The sequence below is a fragment of the Lepidochelys kempii genome, chromosome 5, assembly GCF_965140285.1.
Source record: "Lepidochelys kempii isolate rLepKem1 chromosome 5, rLepKem1.hap1, whole genome shotgun sequence".
Lineage (NCBI taxonomy): Eukaryota > Metazoa > Chordata > Testudines > Cheloniidae > Lepidochelys > Lepidochelys kempii.
The window spans coordinates 133,056,308-133,062,728 of record NC_136384.1 but is presented as its reverse complement, the minus strand read 5'-3'; positions in this window follow the sequence as shown (position 1 = coordinate 133,062,728).

The following is a 6,421-nucleotide window of genomic DNA, read 5'->3' as shown; positions in this document are numbered from 1 at the left end:
CCAAAATCATTCCTCGAGCAGATTGTTTACAAAAACAGCCAACCTTGATTTAAAAAATTGCCAGTGACGGAAAATCCACCACAACCCTTGGTAAGTTGTTCCAATGGTTAATTACTCTCCCTGTTAAAAAGGTATACCTTATTTAAGCCTTCTATATTGGTGTAAAGGGGCCTTAATATGAATGAGAAAATCTGGCCCTTTTCCCCTCAGCCAAAGCAGTACTGGTTTTGTCTATATTTCCATTTTATTTCTAGTCTCAAAATGACAGCTTAGAATTTATTGATGCTTCATATGGTGCAGAGAAAGGGAGACAGCAACACAGAGAAAGAAAGCCCTAAATGACAAAATGCCTTTCAGAGCTCCAGATCTCTAAACAAAGAGGTGCGCTTTTTAAAAAAAATGTAACCTGTTTCCAACGTGTTTCCACTCCAGGAAGCACAGGGGGAAAACAAGAAGATTAGAAGGAAGCATTTGAGAAAGCTCAAGTTATACGAGCTAGGCACATACCACCATATCTAAGCTCCATTTCAGCTCAATGATAGCAGTGCCTTTTAAAAATCAGTCCCCTTAGTTATGTGCAAATATATAGAATTAAAGATGGAGTTTTCAAGACAGCACAGCAGTGACTTAACTCTGCTCCCACTGAAGGTTAGGCCAATGCTGAGCACTTCTGAAAATCCTACCCTACGTATCTAACTTTAGGAATCCACTCTGGAAAGTCTCCACCATGTAACAGGTTTACCCACCCCAAGAGCAACTCCACCTCGCCAGAAGCGGCATGGAGGCTTTACCCCTGTACAGCACCCCCTGTTGGTGGTCACTCCATCACTGCAGTGGTCTCGCTGTAATTCACAATGCTCTCTATTTACAACTCAGGTCTCTGGCTAGGTCACTATGTAGTCCCCCCACTCCTTTTGTATCAAAGTCACACTGGACCAGCTCTCAGGGTGGCACCTCCAACAGTCCTGTGCCACTTCCCAGTGACTGATAGGGGAACCCAGACCCTGCCTCTGCACTGGGTTCCAGCCTAGTCCTATAACCAGCAGCCAAGGTCTACACAGTCCCCCTCCTTGCTGCTGTTTCCCTGGGCTTCTCCCTACCCTGCCTTCTCAGGCTTTCTATCCCACAACTCCTTGGGGGTTCTCCCTTCTTCAAGGCTAGGATCTCAGGGCTTAGTTGCAGGGTTGTGGTGGTGGTTGTTTTTGTTTCCTCTGCTCTCAGAGAGTGATTAAAGACTCTCTCTCTCTATAACACCCTATTGCACAAACATCCATAGGCACCGACTCTGTGGGTGCTCTAGCTACTGGCAGCTCCCCACCCCCCTGCCCCAGCTCACCTCCGCCTCTGCTCCACCTTCTCCCCTGAGCGCGCCTTCCCTGCTTCTCCCCCTAGCTCCCAATGCTTCCCGCCACAAAACAGTTGTTTCACGGCAGCAAGCGCTAGGAGGGTTGGGGGCGGAGAGGGAACGCGGCGTGCTTGGGAAAGAGGCGGGGCCGGGGCAGGAACTTTGGGAAAAGGGTTGGAATGGGGATGGGGCAGGGGAAGGAGGGGGCAGAGCAGGGGTGGAGTCAGGGCGGGGCTGGGCAGGGGGTCGTGCACCCACCAGCGCTGGGAAAAGTTGGCATCTATGCAAACATCCTCTCTTTATAATCCTTTCCCCACTTCTCCCCCAGCAATTAGTGTTTATAAAGCCATGGGCCTCCCATCAGGTGCATCTGTGAAGGTTCATTGTTTCTTTCTCGGCCACCTTAACCCCTTCAGGGCTGGTGTGGGGGTAAACACCACAGGCTGTTTGATGGTTTTCATCCGTTTTTTGTTTATAAAGTCTCTTCCCTACAGCATGCCATAATGTGAACTTTCAAGAAACAGGTTTTGATCCTCCGTTCATTGCAAATCAGAGTAAGTCCACTGAAGTCAGACTTGTACCAGAGAAGAGAGTCAGGTCAATATGCTGCAAATCAGACTGTAGGCCATATTCACCACCTATCTAAGGTACTTTTAATGCTCCCATTGCCATAGTATTTGTGCAGCTCATAATCTCTAGTTTATTCTCACAACAGACCAGTAAAGTAGGGAAGTGCTGTTATGGGGAATGGAGACAGACTCAGTGGCGGGCCCAAGATCACATGAGAAGATGTGGCAGAGAAGGGAATTGAACATGGGATCCAGGCTAGCACCCTAATTGCTGATGGCTGTGCCAGTGGTGAATTTGACTCAGCTGGAGAAGGGTTCAAATTGGTCTCCCTCTCACTAGGAACTCTGAGAGCTTTAACCTTCCTTACACTTCAGCCCCACAAGCTTTTCGCCTCTGACGAAACAAGTTGCACATGGTTAGTCAGGAGATCAAAGACCTTGCCCTAGGGCTGAGAGTTATTCTGCACTGCCTGACTGGCATCAGAGGGGACTATCAAGCCAGTGACCACTCTGGGGAGCCCAAGGCACAGAACTAAGCCTGCAGTTGCATTCCCTAGAGCTAGTGCTGCGATGGTGCTGTGTCTCCTCACATTAAGCAAAAAGAACAGGAGGACTTGTGGCACCTGAGAGACTAATAGATTTATTTGAGCATAAGCTTTTGTGAAGCTCACTTCATCGGATGCACTGTAGCTCACGAAAGCTTATGCTCAAATAAATCTATTAGTCTCTCAGGTGGCACAAGTCCTCCTGTTTTTTTTGCGGATACAGACTAACACGGCTGCTACTCTGAAACCTGTCATTATGCAAGTCACATTAAGCAGGACGGGACCATTTCAGTACTTGGATTGGAGGCCTCCAAAGAAGAGGTAGGGTGCTGCAAGAAGTGGCGCAAGCAATCAGAGAGGAAGTCTTCCTTCATCCTTTCTGAATTGATTTCTTGGTGCCCTGTGCTGGGGGAGGTGCCTTCTTTTGGGCCAGATGTACTCTGGAGGTCCTACACACTTGTGATCATTAAGGCCCCGCAGAACTTTTAAAAAGAGTAGGTGGATATCCTGGGCCATTTCCAGTTTTATGAAGTGACACTGTCATTTAGCTGCCTTACCTCACCCTTGCTCCCTTGCAGTTTCAGCAAAGCTCGGTGATCTTCCCTTCCTGTATTGAAGTACTGTGTAGTGTTGCTTTGCATTGTTAAAAAGCTGATGGGTTTCACTCCAGCACCGGATTCCTGTGCATGAAGAACTGCCCTAAGAGAACAGCTCCTTTCACACCTGTCGGATGTTTAAATCGTTATCAGCCTTAGCCCTGCTCAAATCTGCAGCCTAGCACTGGAAGACTCCAATATCAGCGCACTGAGAAATTGAGCCCCCAGAAAACATGCCTCAAAATGAACTCGCCACTGCTGCTTAAGTTTCTTTCACTTGATCTCACAGTCGTGACCAGGACGGCATTGTTTGTTTCGGTTTGACAGGAAAGTTTCCTGTCGTCCAAATGAGATGCTGAAAGCCAAGTGCAATCTTTCCTGCGGAGACAGTGTCATCATAATACATTAGCAGCCATTGTGATCTTCTATCATTTCGCTCTGGGAGAATTGTGGCTGTGGCATTGGGGGTGTAAGACTACAGACGGAACACTACTTGCTACAAATCTCTTGCAAAGCTGCTACAATAAATCTCTCAGAGAAAAGTCTTTGTATTAAAAACTGCACAGAAGGGACCTGCGATTTGTTTTCTTAGGAAGAGGGGCTGTGAAGGGACACGCTGTTCCACTCAAAAAGAAAAGGAGGACTTGTGGCACCTTAGAGACTAACCCATTTATTTGAGTATAAGCTTTCGTGAGCTACAGCTCACTTCATCGGATGCAAAACTCATGCTCAAATAAATGGGTTAGTCTCTAAGGTGCCACAAGTCCTCCTGTTCTTTTTGCGAATACAGACTAACACGGCTGTTACTCTGAAACTGTTCCACTCCACACTCTTTAATGTCATGGAAGGAAGCATCCATCCTAGGAAACGCAGCTTACTCTCAGTCCAAAACACGAGAAAAGAGATAAGGCAACCTCCAGCCTATTGTCTATCTCAGGTTCCTTTATAGCCTTTGGGATGGGATGTCTCGTTTTAGTGGCGTTTCCTCCAATCTCAGGAGATTTCCAAAGACCATGACTGATTTGGGTTATTTCAATTAAAAATACGTGACCATGCCAGATAGTCCCCTGGGGATTTGAATGGCAGTGCCATGGCTGTAGTATAGAGATACTGTAGCTCAGCGGTTGGAGGAAAGGGTGGTGTGGAGCCCGAGTTCACACCACAGGATAAAAGTAATTCCCACATGGCTTCAGCGGGAAGTTTTTACTCTGTGGAAGGTTTTGAAATCCAGGGTTTCATTCCCAACCTTGTCACTGATTTGCTGTCAGAAGATACTCACTCATGATTATTCCCCAGATGACTTAAATATCTCTGTGCTTCACTTCACCCATCTTTAAAATGGATGTCAAAGGGGCTTGAAGCCTAACTAATTCAGGTTTGTAAAGAGAGCCTGTCAGCCAAGAGCTCAGAATAAATGTGAAGTATTATTGTATGAATAAAAGCCAAGATTTATTTATTTTTTAAATCCACGGCTTAAGGTAGTAGCCCAACTCCATCTGTAGCCCCATCAATAAGTAGCCTGAATTTCAAATGTCCAGCGCCTCCCATTGATTTTAGTATCACTTTGGAAAAAGCAAGTTGTTTATTTAAGAAAATAACTTAGTCTTGGCAAGAGTGGACGGTTCAGCATTTAGCTCACTTCCACCATGTTTTTTTTTAAAGTTGATATTAAACATCCCACAGAACAGTAGCTTCTCTGTTTACAGAAGAAACTATAGCTGTGAACGAAAGCACCTCTGTATTCACGCCCTACGCGTCATTGTGATAATCCTTGTACAAAATACTCCTTGTGAGGTGTTATTTGAAAACTAATAATTTGCTGGTCAATAATATCCTGGTGAAATGTGTGCAGCAACGTTATATGTGAAGTTATGAATTCCCCCTGTAAGATGGTGTTAGCACATGTTCAAGCCCACACAGCCTTGACTAGGCAAAAGTTGTTAAATAGGTCTCTCCTAAACAAAAGAACATCTGCTTACCTCAATTTGCATATACGTAGGGCTCCATGTCTGTCACAGAGGTTGCGGAAGTCACGATCCCCGCTGGCAGGAGCAGGGGCTGCTCCAGTGGCCCCAGGCAGCGGTCCCCCGCTGGCCGAAGCAGCCTCATGACTAAATACCCATGACTAAATTGTAGCCTTACATATAAGTAGTAAATAGGGTCCTTGAGACAGTAAGAGGGGCAAATGGCAGGAGACAAGGCAAATCCACATTTCAGCACACAGAGGGGAGAAGAGCATGGAGCCACTTTCATCATTAGACTCCACATCGCCTTCTTTACTGTTTGAATAAACTTTGCTTTGAAGGGTAATCCTCAAAAGAATCCACTTCAAAGGGAGACTGGACTATAAAAGTGAGAGACAAAAACATCCCAAGGCATCTCTCTCTCTCTCTCTTTCACCTAAGACAACAAAGGATCCAGCCCATTGACTTTGGGGGAGATCCTGACTTGAGAATTTTGTTGGTCCTTTTGCTGGGAACATGTGGTAAGGATTTTACCTTGAACCAAGTCTAGCTTGTTAAGTTTGACCAACTGGAAAGCGTTTTCTCTTTATTTCACTTGTAAACATTTTGGACTTTTAATACTGTGTATGTGTACTCACTTAAAATCTCTCTTTGTAGTTAAATAAACTAGTTTTATTTTTTAATCAAAACTAATCCAGTGTTGTGTTAAATGGAACTGTTTGGTAACTCTAGTAAAGTAGCAAACTGTTGAATATTGACCGCTTACAGGGGCAAAGCACTTCTAAAATCAGAAGTGCCCGGGAGATGGCTGGTCAATGCAGAACACATGTTTTGGTAAAAATTTGGGACTGGGAGTCTGGTGGGGCCACCCTGCAAGTAGGAGATCAAGCTGGGGAAGCCAGAGTGTGGCTGGAGTGTTGCTGACAGGTTGCTGGCCCAGGGCTGGGGCTATACACAGACACTCAGGGGGTGACCTGCAGGCTGTTTGTGAGTGGCCCAGGTTGGATTTAACATGTTGTAACAAAATGTGTGGCAAGATGTTTGGCTGTGTGTCTGTGTTTGCCCTGTGTGCTGTCCCAGCTCTGCACAGACAGTTGGCACAGCAGACCTCGGGTGAACCATCCCATGACCACAAGATCCGTTAAGGTATGAAGGCACCCAGCCGGGATTATTGTCGACGAAGCACGGTACTAATATCCCGCAGACCGTACCGCACCACTAAGACATGTATGCCTGTAACAATGTACCAGCTTAGTGAACGGCAGGACTTTCTGTTCCTCCCTCAGCCAGCCAGAGACACTCCCTCTGAGACTCCATTTTATACATTAATAAAAACAAGTTACGTACTGCCCCTCTGACGTAGTTAGTTGACAGCCTCTGACATAGCTGGTTACCACCCATC